Below are 25,354 nucleotides of genomic sequence, written 5' to 3' on the forward strand. Positions count from 1 at the left end.
CCCCATAAAAAGTAGGCATCGTGAGTGTTGACAACGCCAGTGCTCTCTCGCCGCCTTGTCAGAGTGTGGGCCACAATGGCGTGTAGGTATCGTAGGGATGGGGCGAGATCCGATGCCTTGGAGCGACTAGGGTCATAAATGGCCGAAGCAGGAATGAGGGCCCTCCAGCAGTTGGAGGGAGACAAGTGGATGTGGCGATGGAGTGTGTCAAAATCATCGTCATCCATGAAATCCTCCGTATAGAGCCCCAAAGTGACACTGAACTCAGGTACACTCAACTAGCGGACTAAACCATCGAGACAGAACTGGACAGTTCCAGGATCATCGAACTGTGTCATGATGACTTAAAGGTGGAAGGTTGAGCAAAGTTCGAGTGTAAGGTTGAGGTACGTCGGCTCAATGATCTCGAAAAAGAGGCCCCATGGGTCAGTCGTCAGAAGGGCTTTGATCGCGTTAGCCAGTTGGATTTGTTCAACTGTTGCCCAATTAATGCAGCGGCCCACACTTAGGGGTCGGGATAGTAGTATCTGAAAGGGTTCGTCCTGTGGTCTAGAGGGAAACTGGAGGAATGGATGCCTGATTTTCACGGTAGGACCCGATGATGATGCTGTCCTTTCCTCTTCTTCGAGGCGGGGATGGCGGTTTTCTTGCCACATGGGTTTGTCATGGTATCTGCAATGAAAAGACGAAGTTATGAAAATAACCCCCAAGAATAGCATGGAAAATGTATAGAAGCATGTTAGAACTAGATGGAAATACTTCATAGGGGTTACTGACTAAATAGAAATATCAAATCATTATTATCATTAGGAATACTAGAATAGTGTCAACTAAATACATTTTATAAAGCATGACATTGATACTAGCCCCTAAATCACCCAAAGCATTATTAACATCTAAGCTACCAATTAAATAAGGAATCATAAAACTCCTTGGATCCTTTAATTTGTTGGCCAGCTTATTCTGTAGTATGGCTGAACAAACTGCATTTAACTCTATATGTGACTCCTCATCCAACTTATGCTTATTTGTTAAAAGCTCCTTCAAGAATTTGACTGCGTTTGGCATCTGCGAAAGAGCTATTTCGACACTCAAACAACAAAATTAAAATACAAAAATTTCAAAGATATAAATTCACACATAATAAACACAGAAAATAATTTTAAAATATTTTTCTGACTCAGATTCGTGGTCCCAAAACCACCATTCTGAATAGGGTCTAAATCGGGCTGTTACAATTACCGACATTTTGTCAAAGGATTTTCGATGATTGCTACTCCTATTACCAAGTTGTTGCAAAAAGATGTTAAATTTGAATGGTCGAAAAAATGTCAGCAAAGTGTTGAGAAATTGAAAGCATTTTTGACTAAGGCGTAGGTTTTAGTGCAACCTAAATCGGGAAAAGAATTTGTAATTTATAGCGACACTTCATTAAATGATTTGGGTTGTGTGTTGATGTAAGAGGGCAAAGTGATAGCTTATGCCTCGAGACAGTTGAAACCGCATAAGAAGAATTATCTGACGCATGACTTGGAATTGGCTGCAATCGTTTTTTCTTTGAAAATTTGGCGTCATCATTTGTACGGTAAGAAATGCCATATCTTTACTGATCATAAGAGTTTAAAATACTTGATGACTTAGAAATATTTGAAGTTGCGACAACAGCGATGGCTCGAGTTATTGAAGGATTATGAACTAGTGATTGACAATCATCTAGGAATGGCGAATGTAGTCGCAGATACTTTGAGCAAAAAGTCCTTGTTTGCTTTGAGAGCTATGAGTACGAGATTGACTTTTTCTAATGACAGTTCAATTTTGGCCGAGTTGAGAGCTAGATCGATATTTCCTCAGCATATTTGTGAAGCTCAGAAAAATGATAGTGAATTGCAAGCTAAAAGAGCTCAATGTGAATCGGGCAGTGATTCAGGCTTTCGAATCAGTTTAGATGATTGTTTGATGGTTTGAGATAGAGTATGTGTACTGAAAAATGATGAACTTATTTAGAAAATTTTACACGAGGCACACAGTGGTTGTTTGCTGGTTCATCCAGGTACTACAAAGATGTATAATGATTTGAAGAAATTGTATTGGTGGTTCGATATGAAAAGAGTTAATTCTAAATTTGTATCGAGATGTTTGATTTGTCAACAAGTAAAAGTCGAACACCAAGTGCCTCCGAGTTTATTTCAGCCAATGATGGTACCTGAGTGGAAATGGGATAAGATTACGATAGACTTCGTAACGGGTTTGCATTGACTCTGAAAAAGAAAGATGTCGTTTGGGTTGTTGTTGATAGATTGACGAAATCGGCTAATTTTATTCCGGTATGTACTGACTACTCACTTGATAAGTTAGCTGAATTGTACATTTCTAAGATTGTTAAATTGCACGGGGTGCCTATTTCTATATATCGAATAGAGATCCAAGATTTACTTCGTGATTTTGGAAGAAATTACAAGAAGCTTTGGGTACAAAGTTAAATTTTAGTACCGTTTTTCATCCGCAAACTGACAGTCAATCCGAAAGAGTAATCTAGATTCTTGAAGATATGCTCCGATGTTGTGTTCTAGAATTCGAAGGTAGTTGGGAAAGATGGCACCGTATGAAGCATTGGATGGATGTAAGTTTAGAACTCCATTGTATTAGACAGAGACAGATTCATGGGGTTGACTTGGTTAGAGAAACTGAAGAAAAAGTGAAGGTAATCCGTGATTGCTTGAAAGTTGCTTCAGATTGACAAAAGTCATACGCAGATTTGAAAAGAAAAGAAATTGAATTTCAAGTTGGTGATAAGGTATTCCTAAAAGTATCTCCGTGGAAGAAGATTTTGAGATTTGGTCGTAAAGGCAAGTTAAGTCCACATTTTATTGGGTCGTATGAGATTATTGAGAGAATATGGCCAGTGGCATATCGGTTAGCTCTACCGACAGAGTTGGAAAGGATTCATAATGTGTTTCATGTGTCGATGTTGCAATGATACCGTTCTGATCCCTCACATGTGATTTCTCTGGCAGAGATTGAGATTCGACCTGATATAACTTATGGTGAGGAACAAATCAATATTTGACTCAGGAAGTTAAGGAGTTGAGAAATAAAAGCATTGCCCTAGTTAAAGTTTTGTGGTAAAGACATGGGGTTGAAGAAGCTACGTAGAAACCCGAGGAAGCTATGAGAAAACAGTACCCAAATCTATTTTCTGGTAAGATTTTTGGGGACGAAAATCCCTAAAGAGGGAGAGTTGTAACAAGCCAATTTTAGGTCTAGTTGGAACAGTGGTTTCGGGACCACGAATCTGACATAGAAAGATTTATTTTATTATATTTTTATGGTCTACTTTTTTATGGAAGTGTTTCGTGAAAATTTTGTTCGAAAATTTTATCGATTGGGCACTTAATTTAGTAAAAAAGATTAAATTGCAGTAGGTGCAAAATGTGTGTTCTAGAAGCTAGATGTGTCTAATTGCTATAAAATTTAAATTGAAGGTCCGTAGATGGTAATTAGACTATTTTTTAAGTTAGTGGACAAAAATGGACATGAAGTAAGAGAATTTTTATGTTTTAAGCCAGGGACATTTTGGTCATTTTGTAATTAAATTAATTAAAAAGCATAAATCAAGCCAAAATCCTTGTCCATCTTCCCCACCATAGCCAAATTTTAGAAGGAGAAGCCATAGCTAGGTTTTGGCCACTTGCAAGCTTCATTGTAAGTCCGTTCTTGCCCCGTTTTTAATGTTCATTACATTTTTGAAATCGTTACAACTCAATCTATCTATTTCTACCACTACTTTAAGAAATAATCAAAGTCTAAATTTTTACCCATGATAGATATTTGTGTATTTTGATGCCTAATGGTAGAAAATGCATGTTTGGTGTTAGATAAACAACTTTTACTAAGTGATTTTCGGTAAAAATGTCAAAAAGGACCTATTTGTAAAAGTTATAAAATAAATAGTAAAAGTGTGATTAAGTGGAAAATGTGGGCTGGTATAGGTATGAAAATGGTTTGGCTAGGCTTGGGTTTTGAAGAAATTGAATACATTTCAATTTACGAGCCTATGGACTAACTTGTAAAAATGGACTAACTTGGTTATTTTGTTCTGACACATGATTCTTCTGGCCAAATGTGTTGGCTTATATTGGTTCGAAGTTCATTTTGTATAAGGCCATTGGAAATGGGCTAATATTGGCTATAAGTATATTTATATAATGATGCCTTTCATGAATGATGTGTTGATGTCTTGGTTGTGGTTGTTGGTTGTATGTATATGCTTGGATTGGTGCTATGTTATGTTGTGTAGGTGTGTGCATTAAAGGGTGGCAAGATGGCTTAGTATATAGCCTTATTTTTGTCCACATGGGTAGACACACAGGCGTGTGTCTAGACCGTGTGTGACACACGGCTTGCTCCACAGGCATGTGCTTAGGCCGTGTGTCCCCTGCACCCGAATTTTTCCAAAATAGAATGCCCAATTTTGAGTACATAAGTAGAGACATGGCCATGTGTCTTAGCCGTATGAGGGCCACAGCCTTGGACATGGGTGTGTGTCCTGGGCGTGTGAAGTTTGCACCTATTTAATGAAAAAGCATAAATTTTAAATCGACCACATGGCCTAGCACATGGACGTGTGACTTGGCCGTGTGTCTTCAATTTGTTCTTGGGTGACAAACAGAAAGTTACACAAGTTCGGGACACGGGCATGTGTGACCCCATGGCTTGCCCACACAAGCGTGTCCCATAGCCACACGACGTGTGACCCCTGTTTAGTGAAAAATTTTCTAAGTTTTTATATAATTTTATAAAGTTATTGGTTTAGTTTTGAACCACTTCCAAAGCATGTTTTGGGCCTCGTAGGCTTGTATTAGGGACATTATGATTAAATACAAGAAGTTTTAATTTGGACGAAATTTCATGGCTTGAAAATGTATGTTTGTTCATGTGATAAGTACGTAATGCCATACCCTATTCCAGCGTTGAATACAGGTAAAGGGTGTTACAATTTTTATGGTTGTTTCTATTTGATCTATAACCCCTTAATCTTCTTCCGTATTTGTGTTTATTTTCTTATTAGTTTGCTCGGAATCATGCACTACATCTAGATTTGTCTATAATTCCACTTTTTCACTATTCTAGAAATTTCATCCAATATTTAAGGCAGGTTTAGTTTTCTCCCTCTCTTATGATATTCTATTTATACTGTGATTATATTTGTTTGTACATTGAGGACAATGTACATCTTAAGTGTGGGGAGATTATTTTTATAATTATTAGAAAATCCCTGAATATGTCTTGTGTTTAAGTAATTTTCTCATATTTTCATTAGAATGAATTTTTATCAGTTTGAGATTTTTATTGATGTGTTTTGGATTAATTTATAGATAATTTGTATTGGTTGATTTAAAGTTTATGACATGAGAGAATCAAGCATGATAAGTTATTTTTCAATAATTATAAATTTTCAGGTTGATTCCCTAAATTAAAGTATTATCTTGAAGTTTGAAATTTACAAGTTTGACATCAGAAACCATTATTTTTTGTGAGATTTTGAGCCTTTAGAGCATACATTTTTCTTGCTCATTTTGTTATTGGTTATGAGTGTGTCAACCTAATTTGTTATTCTAGAACTTGTTTCGATTATGCATATTGAGACCACACATTTGATATGATTCATTGAGATGATAAAGGCACTTAGGTTTTAACCCACTTATCCAATAAAAAGTTTACCTTTTTAATTAACCTTAGTGAACCCCGTTGAGCCTAACACACTTTTCTTAATTTACCCATTAATGTTAATCCATAACTCATTTTTTATTTGTTGAGAAATTTTCCCATTTCATTGACTTCCTTTTTGTCGAGATTTGACTTAGTTGGTTGCCTAACTATGCTCTTTTGTTTAATTTGCTTAATTATTTCTTATTATTAAAAAAAGAAAAAAATACAAAAAAGTATACACATAAATATTGATTATTATTAGTTCTATGATTAAGCTTGAATAGTTAAATTCATATTTTGAGAAGAAGCTCATTTTCTTATTATTGAATAGTTCTTGATTTATGCACTTGTTTTTAATTCAGCATTTATTATTTTTCTAGTTTGGTAATTTATCAATTCGACCTCGATTTTGACCATATTTTTCAGCCTTTCTCCACACCCTTAACCTAAGCCCCATTATAACCTCTTAAAGATCTTTTGATTTATGTATCATCTTATCTTATAGTGGTGGAGATTTGATTTTCATGTAAGCCTATGATAATGACTTTTCTTGTTTGACTATTGAGTGCTTATTCGTAAACCTTAAACACTTTGAGTGATTTGAGTGAATCTTTACTGAGAATGTCGATTCTTATAGATTTTGAATTAAAGGTAACTACTTAGATAAGGGAAGGCACCTATGTTTCGTATTTAAAAATGCTAGCTTGGATTGTTTGAGACTTTAGTGTTCTTTTGGTTGAATTGTCAATGCATGACTATTTGTTAATTATTTAGAGACATAATTGAAGAGAATTACAAGTTGAGCAATATTAATTTTAATGGGAGTTAAGGATTTTGCTTGAGGACAAGCAAACACTTAAGTGTGGGAATATTTGATAAGCTGTAAAAGTAACATATTTTAATCACATTCTTAATGCGTTTTTGGATGATTAATTATGCAAATTAGTGAATTTGATGCTCCTAATCCTTTAAATTCATGTTTTTATACTTAGGAGAGCATTTGGGATGGAAAGGAGTGAAAAGTGAGCCAAAAATCAGACAACTAGAGCTGTTTTCAGGATCCACATGGCCTGGGCATTTCCATACGGGTTGCCCATATGCCCGTGTGCCAGTCTTTTTGGATTTCGCACCCTGCTTCTTAGATATGCGGAATAATCCAATTTTTAAGCTTTCTGAGCATTCTAAAGTCTATAAATACCAATTAGAAGAATACATAAGAGAGTAATCAAAGAAGATCGAAGAAAACACTCGAACAGCGCTATCGGAATCAACTCAGAAAGGGATCTCCCTCAAGATCGAAGATCTCCATTTAATTTTTTTCAAAGTTTTATGGAGTTTCTTTATGTCTTGTGGTTATCCTAACTTTGAGATGTTTCTATTTAGGATTATGAGCTAAATTGCCTAGATACCTAGGGAGGATGAAGCCTATGATGAATCTTATTATTTAATTTCTATTTTTACACGATAATTACTTGATTCTTGTTCTCAATTATGTATGCTTATTTTGTGCTTTGATATTTTCGGGATATTAATTCATGTTTAATGTGCTTATTTCAGTGGAGCAAAAGTCCCAGTTTAAGAGTAGTTTTGACATAATTGAGTGGAGTTGCATGCAATCCACAGATCGAGTTAATGTGATAGTAGGGGTTTTAATTAGAAAGAGATTTCAATTAATCAACATAGAGTCAGTTGTTTTGACACTCGAAAGAGATATTAACATAATTTAGGGATTTCTACGGATTAAGAACAAGTGAATAAATCATTTAATTCAGATTCATAATAATAGGTAGGTGAAGTCTAGGTGGATTCTTTCCTGGGTATTGTCTATCTCATTGGTTATCTTTGATTATTTTCCTATTCCATTCTCTGTTGTGTTCTTAGTTAAATTAGATTAGTAAATTTAGATTAAAAACAATCACCCCAATTTTTCGGCTAAATAATAGAAAAATGGTAATTACTAGTGCTTTTAGTCCTCATCGATACGATATTCCCTACTCACCATAACTATACTATTGTTTGATAGGTGCGCTTGCCTTAGTCGCCTTTATAGTTAGTTTGGTGACCATCATATAGTCACAATGACACAAACTAGCAAGGCATTAAATGTACCAATATAGTTAACTTACATAACATATACCTACCAAATCTCCTTTAAACCATTCTCAAACATAATAGCCTTGCTCAAGTATGAACTAAAACATGTCACAAGTAACCATTTTCAGACTGTCATCAACATGCCAAGTGAATCATACCAACAGGCATTTTAAAGTAATCAACATCACATAACTTGATATGGTATCAAGGTATACCAAACCAATACAGCTTTCCAAAGCATACACTTACCAAAACATCATTAACACATCCACTATAATACCATTATAAATCTTCCTATACATGCTATTATAAACCTTAGCCAAAATACTCATTAACTACCGATTTGTCCACTGGATAGTGTGATAGATCTTTGACGAACTTTCAACCGATCGAGCTTCCCATAATTTGAAAAGTAAAGGAGAATAACTACGTAAGCAATGAATGCTTAGTAAGCTCGTATAAACTTTAAAGATAACTTATCACTTCAATGCTATGTATTAGATTAAACATGATTCAACACCAATACTTTAAACTTGATATAAGCCTATTTGTAACACCTTTAACCCGTATCCGTCATCGGAATAGGGTTACGGAGCATTACTAGAGTTTACATTTCAGGACAATCAAAAATTTTAAAACATTTAATTCATATCACCAATCATAGCAAAACCAATCAATATCATACATATTGTCCCTTATATGAGCCCTCGAGGCCCTAAAAATACATTAGAAACAAATCGAGACAAAAACAGAAACATATAGAAATTTCAGGGAAAATATGAAATTTACAAACTGCAGGGGTCACACGGCCGTGTGGCCAGGCCATGTGACTCACACAGCCAAGAGACATGCCTGTGTCTTAGGCTGTGTAGGCATTCAAAATAGGGACACAAGTCGTGCCCCAGCCCATGTCTGTGCTTGTGTAACTCACTGATTTCGATCACACGGCCAAACCACACGTCCGTGTACCGGGCCGTGTTCGAGATAACCTCACACTCCTATGTGTCAGGCCGTGTAAAACCTGACTTGCAAACCTTTGAGAATTACAGGGAACACATGGCCGTGATACCTAGCCGTGTGTCACACACGGCCGAGACACACGCCTATGTCTCTTCCCGTGTGGATGAAAAGAGGCTATTTTACAAGCCATTTTTCTCACCCTTTGTACCATCCCAAATTAGGGTCTAGTTGGAACAATGGTTTCGAGACCACAGATCTGAGATAGAAATAACTATTTTATGATTATTATGAGGTCCATGATATGTATGCATTCTTGTGTGAAAATTTCATGAAGAAATTCTATGCATAAAATGTCCAATTGAACTTCAGAGACCAAATTGAATAAGATGCAAACTTGTGTTCTAGAAGCTTTTAGCATGAAATTTCTTTAAATTATAAATTAGAAATTCCTAATTAGCAATTTGATCGATTTCTATAATTTTGGACAAAAATGGACATGCATAGGAAAAATTTGAAAGAAAGGCCTTAAGGGCATTTTAGTCATTTGGTAAATAAAAGAACAAAAAGGGAAAATCAAAGCAAAAATGTGCTCATCTCCTTCATGTAGCTACCGAAAATTCTAAGCACCCCATTCGAATTTTCAAGCTCAATAGTAAGTGTTCCCTAGCCCGTTTTTAATGTTCTTTACATTTTTGAAGATCTCATAGCTTGATTTACCTATTTCCACCCTTATCTTGAAGTAGGGTCTATGTTTAAAAATTTACCCATGTGTGACATGCATGTTCTTTGATGTTTAATGAAGGAATATGTGAGCTTGATGTGTGTTTAACATCTTTTGCTAAGTGATTTTGCATGAAAACACCTAAAAAGAACTAAATTGAAAAAGGTGGGAAATTGAGTGATAAAAATCTATTTTCGATGAGTAATGTGGGCTACTATGAGTACAAGAAATATTCGACTAGGCTTGGGTAGTAAAGGAAATCAGTATATTTCATTATATGAGCTTAGAGACTAATTTGCAATTCTGTGAAAGTTTCGAGGCAAAACCATAATTTTTCAAATTGCAATTTATGGACTGATTTGGGCAATGTGATAATTAAACAAGTGGAATTTGCTATTATAGATCAAGAAAAATAGAGTCTGGACCTAAATTGAGGGAAAAGTAAGGTTTTGGGCTAAAATGCAAAGTTAGCAATATTTTGGGACCGAGGTAAGTTGTGTGTAAGTAGTTCAACAATTTCATTATCATGAATTTAATGTGTGATGTTATATGAAATATGTGTATATGCCCTTATTGAATTTGACTTGAAATGATTAAATAACAATTTGATGATACTTTTGTATCTCGGAAATCCCTAGTGACCCTAAGGAATACTTAGGATTTGGATGTCATGACACCATGATTAATGAGATCCTATGTAAGACCATGTCTGGGACATGGCATCGACATCGATACGCGATCCCGTGTAAGACCATATCAGGGATATGGCTTTGGTATTGATAAGTGATTTTGAATAAGACCATGTCAGGGATATGGCATCGATATGTGGTCTGATATAAGACCATGTCTGGGGCATGGCGTCGGCACTGATTTGAGGCTTCGTATAAGACCATATCTGGGATATGGCATCTATGTGTGGTCCGATGTAAGACCATGTCTGGGACATGGCTTTGGCACCCTATTTGGTGTATGATAATTCTGAATGTCCTTCCGTATTCCAAGTGGCTCCACTGGCCATTTAAGATCAAGGTTAAGGCATGGATAAATATGAATAAGCTATGAGTAGTACAGGTATGTATTGTAACACCCCGTACTCGAGTCCGTTACCGGAGTCGAACACAAGGTGCACACAGACTTGACTTAATCATTTCCACTGTCCATTTAAAATTTCGGACAAAATTTGGTTCTTGCATCACTGTCGCCTTAAAAATCATATCTTGAGTTTCAAAACTCAAAAATCAGTTTTGTAATTTTTCCCCGAAACTAGACTCATATGTCCATCTACAGATTTTTTTCTGAATTTTTGGTTTGGCCAATTAGTACAGTTTATTAGTTAAAGTCTCCCCTATTCTAGGGTTCGACTACACTGACCTTTATGCATTACGAATTGGATATCTTCCTACACGGGTCTTCAATACTGTTTCCTTTTGTTTCTATAGAAACTATACTCAGAGAGGAATCTATACATATATGGCATGACTCCTAATTATCTCTGGTTAATCTACAATGAATTTCCAAAGTCGGAATAGGGGATCCAGAAACCGTTCTGGCCCTGTTTCACGAGAACTTTAATATCTCTTAACATATAACTCATATGACCGTTTCATTTCTTCCATATGAAATTAGATTCATCAAGGTTCATTTACATAATTTATTCACTATTTAGTACCATTACTACTATTTTTAGTGATTTTTCACATCCGCATCACTGCTGCTGTCAGCATCTGCCTTTAAGGTAGGCTTTACCTATTTCATGATTTCCATGATTCAATTGGCCCTTTTTGCATACATAGCACAAAGTGTGATCATGATTAACCATTCCAATGGCTAATCGTTCAAAACAATTCCATATCTCATAATGATCAACATACAAACGATTATAGTACTATGCTAAAAACGTATATAAGCCATTTTCGCATGGCTATCCAAGTTTACACAAAACCGAAAGGTACATGACCTACAACAAAAGGGTAGTCCTATACATGCCATTTCAAAGTTCAACCAAAATTGTACCAAAATGGGGCTTTGATAGTGTGGGAGACTTCGACTTCCAAAATCCCGAGTCCGATGGTGACGAGCCAAAATCTATAAACAAAGAAACAGAGAAAGCGGAATAAGCAATTTATGCTTAGTAAGTTTGAGCAAGAAATTCCACACAACAAAAGCATAGCATTCATAAAGCTAACGGATAATTTCATATGCACAAATTCTCAATATCCTACTCATTTCACATTCCAACCCCTATGCTCATACATAAGGGATCATCTTAGCCAAATACCGGAAACTCATTACTCGACCGAGCAAATATTATTCGAAGGGAATCAACTAATTCAAGCACATACGAACATACCTCATTGCTGGAATTTTTTTCAAGCCTATTAACTGAAAATTTTACAGCAAGATCGCTCATTCTCGAATCACGTACCTTCGGAATTTAACCGGATATAACGACTCGCTCAAATGCCTTCGGGACGAAGCCCGGTTATAGTGACTTCATACGAATGCCTTCGGACTTAACCCGGTTTAGTAACTTGCACAAATGCCTTGAGCTTAGCCCAGATTTATTAACTCGCATACGAATGCCTTCGGATCCTAGTCCAGATATTGTCACTTAGCACAAAGCCTTCAGGACTTAGCCCGGACATCATTCGAATAACCGAGCACAATTATCAATAAATTATGACACATTCGTATATCATTTTCATTAGCAAAACTCAAACACAAGGCACTTTTCACACTTGCAATTTCGGCTCAATAGCCACACACAAAGAGCATGATTTTAATTTGCTTTAAACATGATCTAATCAATTCAAAATTTAAGCTCTATTACTCAAGAACTTACCTAGGATGTCGTCGAACAATTTCAATGGCTATTCGACCACTTTTTCCTTCCCTTTGTCGGATCTAGTTCCCCTTTGCTCTTGAGCTTAATTTAACAAATAAATCGATTTAATCATTTGAGCATCGAAAGAGGAATACAAGGTACTTAGCCAATATATATACTCATTAGGCATCAAAGTCGCATGTGTACGAAATCATGAATCGAACTCAACACATTAGTTAATATTCCTCTTAGTCAATTTTCTAAGCCAAGAATAGGCATCAATATGCTTGCCTCTAACCGAATGCATGCACACCAATTTCCCCTCATGTGGCGAATATGCATGTCCATGTTGAGGCCAATTATACACTTAATACCACACAAAAACAGCATACATTTTACTAACTAACGATTACATATCGTAGCTCAATACACATCTCTCATTTACTTCATAACCAAAACATTATCACAAGCAAATATACACCTTGAAATAGTATATATGTCATACCAATACATCATGTACAAACATATATACATATATATATGCTAGAGCCAAATCTCAAGTTGATTGTAACTAAACATGAACATAATTTCAAAACACAAATCTTACTTTCCATGCAATGAGCATAAATCACACTTTTGGATGTACCATGGCGAATACATCACAACACCATAATTTTGGTCATGATTAAACAAAGAACTTAATGTCTTACTCAAAATACTAAAAAGAAAGTCCAAGAGCCATCAATCCACCATCACATATATCATTAGCAAGCTTCATATTTAACATGCAATGGCATTAACACAAAATCCACCTTGGCCAAATACCATCCCCATGATATAACAAAGATTTGAACCATGGGCTAATAAGAGCATCAAGTTAGCAACCAAAAACATGCATGAATCTCATGGCACAACATCAAACATACCTTAATCTAGACACTAGTATGGCCAAGCCTCCTCCTAATCCTCTTCCAAACCAAGCATGAAGCAAAATTCCTTCCTTCTTCTTTAGTATTTTCGGCCAAAAAGAATGAGAAAAGATGAACAATTTTTTTTTCTTTGCTTTTCTTCAACTCACGGCAAAGGGGGGGTTCACTCACACACATTTTTTTTTTCATTCTTTATTACCCATACTTATTTGTTTATTTTTTTCACCCATGATTCACCAACAAAACATGTCTATGACATGTTTTGCCCATATTTCTTTGTCATGGCCGACCATCACTTGTAAAAAGAGGGGTATTTGACATGCAAGGCCATTGTTTTGCATGCATGCTTTAATTAGTCATCACACATTCCCCCATCATACTTTCAAAGTTTTCTACTAGGTCCTTTCTAGTGAAATTCACATTTATAACTCTAAATTAAAGTATCAAAATTGTCACACATGAGTTAACACATATTATAGGCATCAAAATAAATATCAAATTATTTTTATGCCTCGATTTTTGTGGTCCCGAAACCACATTCCGACTATGGTCGTTTTAAGGCTGTCACATGTATGTAAACCTCATGAGTATTGAATTTGATTCTTGATGGAAAATTTAGCATGAGTAGGAAAGAGTAAGATTAGTTGTGAATGTTCAATGACATTTATTGTCAATTCTTATTATGTACATTGTGTGTAAATTGATAATGTGCTAGCAATTAGTAGCATGTTTAACTCATGAAACTGTATGATCTATGTTTTTTATTAGTTACATAAAACTTACTAACCTTTATGTTTACCCCCTCTCTCTTTTCCCTTTTTCTTAGCATTGCCAAGCTAGCTCGAGGATCGTGGACTTCAGAGCTCTAGTCACGCTATCAACAAATCATTTGGGGTATATTATGTAACACCCCGAATTTGAGCCTAGAAGTATTGGGCCTTGAGTGGGGGTCCGTAAGGAGGTTGTATATAGGTATTTAATTGTGCAATGAAATAAAACAATTAAATGTTTGCTTTAGTGGTTAATGGCTTTGAGAAGTGTTGGAGAAATCTTGGGTTCAAACTTGGGCTTTAGCAAAAAATTTGGTATTAAGTGAAAAAAACTTGGATAGGGCCTTTTAAATTATTGTGGTAAATAAATGACACAAGGAAGCATGTAGTCTAGTGGTTGTGGCGTCATTAAGGTTGCATGGGAGCCTGGGTTCAAGTCTTGGCTCTTGCAATTTATTTTGTTTTTTTAAGGGAACCTGGACTTTGGCCTTTAGACCTTATAATTAATTGGGGATAAAATATGACACAAAAAGCCTTGTGACTTAGTGGCAAGAAATGTGTGGAACATCTGAGGGGAGGCATGGGTTCGAATCCCATGGCAAGCAAGGAGCATTTATTTTGCTAACAGGGGGCGGCAAGAGTTGGTGTTGAATTTAAACTCTGATGTTGAAGGGATCCCACATCGGGAAGCTAACATAAGAGTGGATGCGAAGTTGGCTTTAAATAAAGGGAACCATGAGGAGAGTAAAGGTACCTTTCTTGGCTGATCCCTTTCGCTGTATGGCGTGCTCGTTTGGGTTGGGCGTCGACTAAGAGTGCTCGGAGCTTGGATTAACTCCAGTCGCCAATCAGGTGTGTATTTCTCGCTACTCTAGCTGTAGGATGGCTACTTCGGGCCACGATGGGCTGAAAGGGGTCATGTGGGCCCAATGGGCCTACGGGCCCAATAGGATAAGTTGTTTGATTGTGTAGTAAATATTAGACTAGGCTAGGTGAATCTCATATCTGTGGCTAGATTTGGGCTAAAAGGGTCACACGAGCGTGTGGGCCCATTTGGACCGAGAATAGGCTTTAGGCCCATTCGTATTGTTATCCCTGTTTAGAATACTTTAGTTTACCAAATTACTGAAATGCCCTCAAATTGTAAAATTACCAAAATACCCTCGATTTATAGAATTACCGTTTTACCCTCGATTTATAGAATTACCATTTTACCCTCGATTTATAGAATTACTGTTTTACCCTTGATTTACAGAATTACTGTTTTACCCTCGATTTACAAAATTACTAAAATACCATTGGTTTACAAAATTACCAAAATACCCTCGATCAGTAAAATTACCAAAATACCCTAGTCTGTAAAATTACTAAAATACCCTTGGTTTGTAAAATTACCGAAATACCCTCAATTTGTAAAATTACCAAAATACCCCTAGTTTGTAAAATTACCAAAATACCACTGATTTACAAAATTACAAAAATACCCTTGACTTTCTAAAAGTTATAGAAATACCATTGGTTTACAAAATTACTGAAATACCCTTGGTTTGTAGATTTACCAAAACACCCTTGTAGGATGAAATGACTAAAATACCCTTAATAGGTAAAAAGACCGTAAAGCCCCTGTAGGGTAAAGTGACTGTAATACCCTTGTATGGTAAAATGACGAATATGCCCTTACATTCCGTATGACTGATGTGCTAAGGATTTACATATATTGATATTGGATTAGTTAAGTTTGAGTGACAGGTGGTGGTTATCGTAGGTGATTGATTATGGAAACGTTTCAACTTCAATCCATAACATATGTGTACTAACCCTCGTAATAGCTTAGACTAATATTTGCTGAGAAGCCGAAATGCTAAAATACTGGTATATTGGGAACTTGTAATGTTGCGTTTGGGTATAGATGCGATAAATACGATAAGATCGGTGTTTGGATCAATGGAATAGGTAAGAACTCAATTTTGTGCACGATGGTAAGTTGGGCCTCAATGGGCTGAAATTGGGCCCAATAGGCTTTCAGACCCATTTGGGTAGAATTGATAGAAAATGGAATTTGGAAAAGTTGCACGTTAACACGGTTAGTATTGTTGTAAAATTTGGGTTAAGTAGGTTAAATCAACATTCGTAGGGCCCATTAGGGGTTTTGGGCCCAAAAGCCCGAATTTGATAAAGTGAGTTAAAGATCATTGTTTAAACACTCAGAAATATTGATAATTGTAATAAACATGAAAAACCCTGATATTTGGTAAAATTACTAAAATACCCTTATAATGTGAAAAATGACTGTTTTGCCCTTGTGGGCAAGTGACTGACTTGGACTGTGTGGTTGACGGATTTGATTGTGAATATATGTTGGTGATATGAATGACTTGACTGTGATTGTTTAATTCAAATATGGGCATGACATTCTGCATACATGACATGTTGCATTGGGTTGGGTTTTTATATGGATGGAGGAAGTACAAAAGGGCTTATGCCCCAGTTTACCGAAAAGGGCTTTGCCCCAGTTATTAAAAAAGGCTAGGCCTCCAGATATATGATAAAATAGCTATGCTGCCAGTGGTGTGTTGGTTGGGTGGGTTGAATTATTCCCCACATGGTGTGTTGGTTGGTACGGGTAGAGAGTAGCGGATGGTGGGTCGAGTAGTCTCCCCAAATGGGCTTGCATACATCCATTGACATTACATGTGATATTGAAATGGGCCTAAGGGCCATACCGTTTACAGTAAAGGCTTCGGCCCAATGATATGATTTATGAAAAGGCGTCGACCCAGTGATATGATTTATGAAAAGGCTTCAGCCCAGTAGCCGTTAAATGAAAGGCTTCGGCCCAGTATATGTCAAGACTAAATAGGGCTTTGGCCCAGATTGTACTGATACTGTGTTTTCACTATTTTTTTTTATTGGGATTACACACTGAGTTTTCGTAAACTCACCCCATTTCTAACTGTGCAGGTAATCCCTAAGCTTAGATGGTTTGGAGCTGCGAGGGACTTGGAGATGGCCACACTACTGTTTCTATTTCTTCTAATTGCAATAAGTAGCCGATTTATTTCTTTATAAGTTTTATCTTATTAATATTATTGTTTGGTTTTGGGTTGTAATAAGGCCATTTTAATTATTTTTGTGGGATGATTTTATTTTTAATAACTTTAATATGTTTGTTAATAAATGGGCTAGACTTAGGACGTGTTTTCAAAATGATAATTGTTTTCAAAATAACACCACGCCACGATTATTCGATTTATCAAAGATTTCAACTTAAATAAATTACAACTCGATTTAACCAAGTGTGGCAATGGTTGTGGGCATGTCTAGGGTTGGATCCATTAGAAGAGCTTGGTAATTAAGCAGCCTTCATGGCTTACCTCCTCTGTTACGAATTCCTACCTAGTGCCCAGCTCCCATTCACTTTGTTAGCTTAACAAAAGTCGGTTTTTAAAGCACTAAAATGAAACATGGGTTTTTAACTTCAATGTGGCACATCAGATTCGACCATAACATCTGGGCCGGGTTTGGGGTGTTACATATTAGGTTTAATACATTTAAGTATGGCATGTATAGGGGACTTGTTATTTTGTTATATGTGTCATATTATTTGGCCAAAGTGATGGCCTAAATTGGTATACTAACTCATTTTGTATATGGCCATGAAGTATGGCTCACATTGATTATTGGGTTGTAATCCTCGATATTGATGCATGCATGAGATGTGTTGTTACCTTTGAGGTGTGTGATAAGTTGGTTGTTGACAATGAATGATAAAATATGGAATCTATACTTGATGGATTATTGATGTCACTTGGTTAGATCATAGCATGGTTTAAAGTAAGGAAATGTTTTGAATGATCCTAATAAGTTATGGAGTCCCAAATATGTATAATTGGCATGTAATTGTCACCCATGAGCTAAACTATGGATGTTTAAGTAACCCATTTATGCCATGATATTCACCATTGGCATATGAGAGTGTGCATGTGTTAGCGAGGGTGACAAAATGGCTTGGAAAATAGCCTCAAAGTTGTACACACGGGTAGACACACGGGCATGTGTCTAGGCCGTGTGTGATGTGACATCCCTAATTTGACCCTAGTCGGAAAGTGGTTTCGGGACCACTAAACCGAGTCTTATAAGTAATTAAAAGTTATATTCTATGTTTATGATGTTAGTAAATGCATGTGTGAAAGTTTCATGCATTAATTTGATCATTTCTATGTGAATTTATTAAAATGGACTTGTATGAAACAATGTTGAAAGGTGATAGGCTAATCTTACAATGGTCTAATAGTACATGCATGCAAAAGAGTGGTTTTGCATGTCAATTTGCCCAAAAAAGGGAAGAGTGGCCGCCATGACAAGAATATGGGCAAGGAACATGTTTCCAACATGTTTAGTTAGTGGATCATGTAGAAAAAATAAAGAAATGAAAAAAAAATGAGCATGGATGCCCCCTTGTTGCCATGAGTAGAGGAAAAGAAAGGAGAAAATTTGTTCATCCATTCTTAAATCTTGGCCGAAAATACTAAGGGAAAAGGAAGGATTTTTGCTTCATGCTTGGTTTAGAAGAGAACTAGAAGGAGATTTGGTCATACTTGTGTCAAGATTAAGGTATGTTTGAGGTTGTGTCATGAGATTCATGCATGTTTTAGTTGCTAACTTGATGTTCATGTTAGCCTATGGTTCAAATCCTTGTTATGCCATGGAAATGGTATTTTGCCAAGGTTGATATTGTGTTAAAGCCATTGCATGCTAAATGTGAAGCTTGTTGATGATGCATGTAATGATGGATTGACTACTCTTGAAATTTCTTTTAGCATTCTTGAGTAAGACATGGAGTTTTCTTTGTTTAACCATGACCAAAAATTGAAAGGGGATGGTGTGGGATGTATTCGGCCATGGCATGCTCATAAGTGTGATTTATGCTTGTTGCATGATAGGTAAAAATTTGTGTTTTGATATATGTGTATATGTGTTTGTACATGATGTTACAAATGGATGTGAAAATATATGCTAGATTGGGAAAATTTTATTAAATGTTCATGAGATGAAATTAGGTGATTAAAAGATGTTAGTTGACATTGTACATATATATATATATATATATTCGGCCATTAAAGTGAGTATGTAGGTAATGTTGAATCAAGTTTTTGGTGCATATTCGGTTAGGTGTATAATCGACCAAATGGGCGATTAGTAAGAATGGTTGCCGAATATACAAGCATACATATGCATGTGTAGTTGAATTATGAATGTTTAGCAAGATGGTTAAACTAGTGATTTATTGATTAAGCTCAAGGAGTTAAAGAAGGAGAATCAAGCAAGGGAAAGACGAAGGTCATCGAGTAGCCGACTTGGAACTATTTTACCCAACACGAGGTAAGTCATTAAGAATATATTTGGTGTTGATTTGAATGATCATAATATATATGCAAATGTGTTTAAATGAGTTGATGTGTAAATGGAAATGTATGTGTATGGAATGATGCCATTGTTGAATGTATAAAGGCAGCAAAATGCATAAGGTATTGGTCTCGACCGAGAGTGTGCGGGTATAAATGGACACGGTGACAAGATTGGCACTAAGTGTGCGGGTTTAAAATTGTACAGCACTAAGTGTGCGAGTTTGATTATATAGCACTAAGTGTGCGAGCTGAATGTATATAGCACTAAGTGTGCGGATTCACTATATGCTCTTGCATTACAATTGGCACTGAGTGTGCGACATTACCGAGTTAATCCGGACAGCGGATCGGTAAGTACCTTGAGCTCATGACGAATAGGCAATATGTTCATGCTCGGGGTTGAGCTTGGTAAGCTTTAAATCTATGTGATGATTGCAATTGTATGATTGTGGTGAAAATGAGTTGGTGTGTGAAAATGCCTCAAATATCTTATTGTATAGAATATGAAATGTGGATGTATGACTTGGTATGAGATTGAACCGAAAGGTCCGAGGAATTATAGTATAGTTTCGATATGGATGGAGTACCTAGCCTCGTTTATCGTTTCATGTTGTGATAATTTTATTAATGGTTGGTTGATGAATGCTTATGACTTCTCGAGTTATAAACTCACTCGGTGTTTTCTTGTCACCCATTTTAGGTCTCTTGGACTCGTATCGTTTGCCTGCTCGGAACCGTCGTTGAAGTCATCACACCGCTGGAAATCTTTTGGTATTGTCTTCGTAGTTGAACTAGGAGAACGTTTGGCATGTATAGGCTATTTTGTTTTGTTGAATTGTGGGTTGTAAACTTTAAGCCATGCGAAAATGGCCTATGTGGTCGGTTGAGTGTGATTCTAAAACCTATGGTCACGAGCCTTAGAAACCTTAATTTTGATAAGGTGGCCATAGTTGCATTACGTATGATGAAATAGTTGGCCATGGAAGAATTATGAAATAGTCATTGTTTGCTTTAGTAACAGATGCTGCCAGCAGCAGCGAGGTGAGATGGAAAAATCACTAAAAATAGTAGAAGTAGAATTAAATAGTGAATAAATTATGAAATTGAACCTTGATGAATCTATTTTCATATGGATGAAACGAAACGACCATATGAGGCGTATTTTAAGAGATATTCGAGATTTCGTGAGACGGGGCCAGAACGGTTTCTGGGTCCCCTGTCGTGACTTTGAAAATTAACTATAAATTATCTAGAAAGAATTAGAAGTCATGCCTTATATGTGCAGATTCCATTTTGAGTCTAGTTTCATTAGAAATAAACGGCACCAGTATTAAAGCCCTGTACAGAGAGATATTAAAGTTGTAACATGCGAAGGTCAGTGTAGTCGACCCCTGTAACATGGGTGACTTTAACTAATAAACTGTACCAATTGGCCTGACCGAAAATTCTAGAAATAAATCCATGAATGGATATATGAGTCTAAATTCAGGGAAAATTTACAGAATCAGTTTCCGAGTTTTGAAACTCGAGATATGATTTTTAAGGCAACAATGATGCAGTTTTCCAGCCTGTCCGGAAATGCCAAATTGGTCGGTACTTTAAGAGGATTTGTCTCGTTAACCCCTCGTGTCCGACACCGGCGATGGTCTCAGGTTCGGGGTGTTACAATTTTATTGGTATCAGAGCTATGGTTTAGTCGGTTCTAGGACTACCATAGCGCGTGTGAGTGTAGCTATACATGCCAAATTGTTAGTGCTTAATAATGTGATGACTTCTGACGGTTGAAATTTTTGTTTTGATTAGCAATGGAACCCGGGATAGAAAGACCCTCGGCGGATGACGTTGAAAGTGTAGCGGCTGCTCCCGCGCAAGGGACACCGCCTGTTGAGCCTTAGTCATCCGCGAATAATCAAAATGAAGGGGCGAAACAAGCCTTCTTCACCATGATAAATGAGTGGGTCGCGCAATATGCCCGAACCAACCTGGCTGTCCAACCATTCCCGAATTTAAATACTCCGCCCCAAGAGTCCGCAATGCCTCCAGTTAGTGATCCTGTGAAGCTAAGCAAACCACCTGTAGACTTGATTAGGAAGCGGGGCGAGGAGTTCAAGGCCATAGTCACGATGATGCCGAAAGAGCCGATTAAGCTCGATAACACCATTCGAGTGTTAGATGAACTGTCATGCACACCGATGAATGTCTTAAGTGTGCTATATCCTTGTTGCGAGACTCGACTTACTATTGGTGGAGGACTTTAATTTCCATAGTCCCAAATGAGCGAGTTACTTGGGATTTCTTTCAATCCGAATTTTGAAAGAAATACATTAGTCAACAGTTCATCGATCGAAGCGTAAGGAATTCTTGGAACTCAAGCAAGGCCGGATGATCAGATCTCAATCTGAACATGAGTTCGTAAGACTTAGTCGGTATGCTCGGAGTGTGTAGCTGATGAGGTTGCTATGTGCAAAAGATTTGAAGAAGGATTGAATGAAGACTTAAAGCTACTAGTGGGTATTTTGGAGATAAAGGAGTTCGTAACACTAGTCGAACGAGCACGCAAGGCGGAAGAACTCGGAAAGGAAAAGAAGAAGGCTGAATTTGAAGCAAGAGATTATCGTAAAAGATCGTGAGTAAAGCTCCGTTCTCGGCGATAAAGAAGTTCGGGAGGACACTAATAAGTCGAGGCGATCGGGAATTTCCATCGAGCCCGACCATTGACGGACTCGAGCTACTTGATAGCTAGTGTGGGCAATAATCGTCAAGAGAGACCTGAATGCCCCCAATGTGGAAGGCGACACCTAGGTAAATGTTGGGGTAAGTCTGCAATAGGGCTCATTATGGATGCGGTTCAAGGACCACTTCATTAGAGATTGCACGAGCTAGATGAGAAGAATAAGATGCAAGGTGCAAGACCTAGTGGAACAACGGCTAGAGGTAGGCCCCGAGAATTTCGGAGGTAGGGGTGGTAATCGAGAGGAGCCTCGATACGGTGTTCGATCCGAGACCCGTGCTCTGCTAGAGCATATGCCATCCGCGCACGAGAGGAGGCATCCTCCCCGACGTTATCACCGGTACTTTTACTCTCTTTGATACTAGTGTGATTGCATTGATTGACCCCGGCTCTACTCATTCATATGTATGTGAAACCTTAGCATCCAAGAAGACTCTACCGTTGAGTCTCATCGAGTTCGTAATTCAGTGTCAAACCCTTTGGGTCAATACGTACTCGTTGATAAAGTGTGCAAGAGATGCCCCCTAATAATTCGAGAATCCAGTTTTCTAGCCTGTCCAGAAATGCCAAATTGGTCGGTACTTTAAGAGGATTTGTCTCGTTAACCCCTCATGTCCGACACCGGCGATGGTCTCGGGTTCGGGGTGTTACATGTGATACACGGTCAACCCCATAGGCATGTTTTCTGGCCGTATGTCCCCTGCACCCTAGTTTTGCAAGTCAGTATGCATGGTAGTAAACACACAGGTAGAGAAACGACAGTGTGTCTCAACCATGTGGAAGACACGACTTTAGGACATGGGCGTGTGCCTGGTCTGTGTGAAGTCTGCACCTTAAATGCAAAAATTAAATTTGCCACACGGCCTAGCAGACGGGCATGTGACTTGGCCGTGTGACCTTTAATTTATGCTGACATCATAAACAGAGAGTTACACGGGTTGAGAACACGTGCGTGTCTTACCCACATAGGCGTGTGACTCTCCCAATTTGGAAAATTATTCCTAAATGTTGTAAAATTTTTAGAAGCATTCAGTTTAGTTATGAACCACCTTTGAAGCATGTTAAAGGCCATATGGGACGTAGAAGGGACATTGTGTTTATGTTTGAATGTTTTTAAGATCGAATGAAATTTGTATGGCTGGATTTTTGTTAAAGTGTATGTCAAAGACCGATAATGCCTCGTACCTTGTCCCAGCGTAGGATACGGGTAAGGGGTGTTACATTTATTCGTATCAGAGCTGCGGTTTAGTCGATTTTAGGACTACGTAGCGAGTATAAGAGTCTAGATGTACATGCCATACGTATATTATGATAATGTGACAACTCCTGACAATTCAAATTCTGTTTTATATATGGTAAATGGATCTTGAACGAGCAATTGCTGATGATGTAGAGATTAACGCGCCGGCTCCCACTCCCACTCAAGGAGCAACGCCTTCTAATAGTAGACTCGAGACCGTTAGTCCGAGAGAAGAGGCTAGAGAAGCCTTCATAAAGATGATGAATGACTGGCACAATAAGTTTGTTCAGACAAACCCGGGTGTTCAACGTCCCCCACCCCTGCATATTCCTCAGCCTACCCCTGTAGCTCCCCAAGTTGTTGAGATGGTGAGAAGGGAAAGGGCCCCAGTTGACCAAATTAGAAAGCACGGAGACGAAGAGTTCCGAGCTAATATAGATGATGATCTGGAAAGATCAAAATTTTGGCTCAATAATACAATTCGAGTCTTTGATGTATTGTCATGCACCCCAAAAAAGTGTATGATGTGTGTTGTATCGCTTTTAAGAGACTCAGCCTATCAGTGGTGGAACACTTTTGTGTCTATTGTACCGAGGTAGAAAGTGACTTGGGAGTTTTTCCAAGAAGAATTTCACAAGAAGTACATCAATCAAATGTTTATGGACCAAAAAAGAAAGGAGTTCCTCAAGTTGAAGCAGGGTAAGATGACAGCTACCGAATATGAGCGTGAGTTTGTAAGGCTTAGCAAATATGCTTGGGAATGTGTATCTACTGAGGCCATCATGTGTAAAAGATTTGAAGATGGGTTAAACGAAGATATCCGATTGTTGGCTGGTATCCTTGAGCTAAAGGAGTTTGTGGTACTGGTTGAGAGGGCATGCAAGGCCGAAGAATTGGCTAAAGAAAAGTGAAAAGCCAATTTGGAATTTCGAGACTCGAGGAAGAGGCAACTCGGAAAATCTTTTCAATCTTCATCCAAAAAGTTCTTCTATTGGGTATTCGAGCAAGAATCAGGGTAAACAGTACTTTGTTTCGAAAGCTCAGACCACTTCAATAGCTAATGTTGCAAATGCTCAACCTAATTGACCAGAATGTCCCTAGTGCGGGAGATGTCACCCCAGTGAGTGCCGAGGGGGTGATAGGACTTCTTTTAAGTGCAGTTCCCCTAACCACTTTATTAGGGATTGTCCCGAGAGGACAAAAAGTGAAAATTTTCAAGGAACAAGATCAGATAGCACTGTTAATAAGGGGAGACCTCAGAAGAATCCGGGTAGTGGAACGAGTAGTAAGGGTGCACCTAAGGAGTCTGTTGTGAGACCCGAGGGTAGGGCACCTGCAAGGACCTATGCCATTTGCACTCACGAAGAGGCCTCGTCTCCTGATGTGATTACAGGTACATTTTCTATCTATGATACAACTGTTGTTCTTTTGGTTTATCCGGGGTCTACCCATTTGTATGTTTGTATGAAATTGGTGTATGATATGAACTTGTTGAATCTACTAAATTCGTGATAAAAGTGTCAAACTCGTTAGGCAAGTATGTGTTAGTTGATAAAGTGTGTAAGAATTGCCCTTTTATGATTAGGGGTCAATGTTTTCTGACTAATCTCATGCTATTACCGTTTGATGAATTTGATGTAATTCTTGGTATGGATTGGTTGACCACTCATGATGTGGTAGTGAATTGTGGAAGAAAATTTATCGAACTAAAATATGAGAATGGTAATGTTGTTCGGGTTGAACGAGGTGAATTAAATAGCATACCTATAGTGATTTCTTCCATGTCTGCTTGGAGATGGATAAGGAAGTGTTATAAAGCTTACCTTGCCTTTGTATTGGACACTAAAGAGTCTGAATCAAAGACTGAGTCGGTACAGATAGTATGTGAGTATCCGGATGTGTTTTCGGAAGAATTGTCTGGGTTACCTCCTATCAGAGAAGTAGAGTTTGGCATTGATTTGCTTCCCA

The 25,354-nt window shown here is 37.6% G+C and overlaps 1 long non-coding RNA gene across 1 annotated transcript; it reads left to right on the top strand.

Moving 5' to 3' along the window:
* The first annotated feature begins 14,756 nt into the window (after positions 1-14,756).
* Positions 14,757-17,185, top strand: LOC128286675 (uncharacterized). The gene is made up of 2 exons (XR_008277297.1): positions 14,757-14,859; positions 16,969-17,185. It is a non-coding gene; the product is annotated as an uncharacterized LOC128286675 (long non-coding RNA).
* The last annotated feature ends 8,169 nt before the right edge of the window (positions 17,186-25,354 follow it).

Source organism: Gossypium arboreum, chromosome 13 (genome assembly GCF_025698485.1).
Source record: "Gossypium arboreum isolate Shixiya-1 chromosome 13, ASM2569848v2, whole genome shotgun sequence".
Lineage (NCBI taxonomy): Eukaryota > Viridiplantae > Streptophyta > Magnoliopsida > Malvales > Malvaceae > Gossypium > Gossypium arboreum.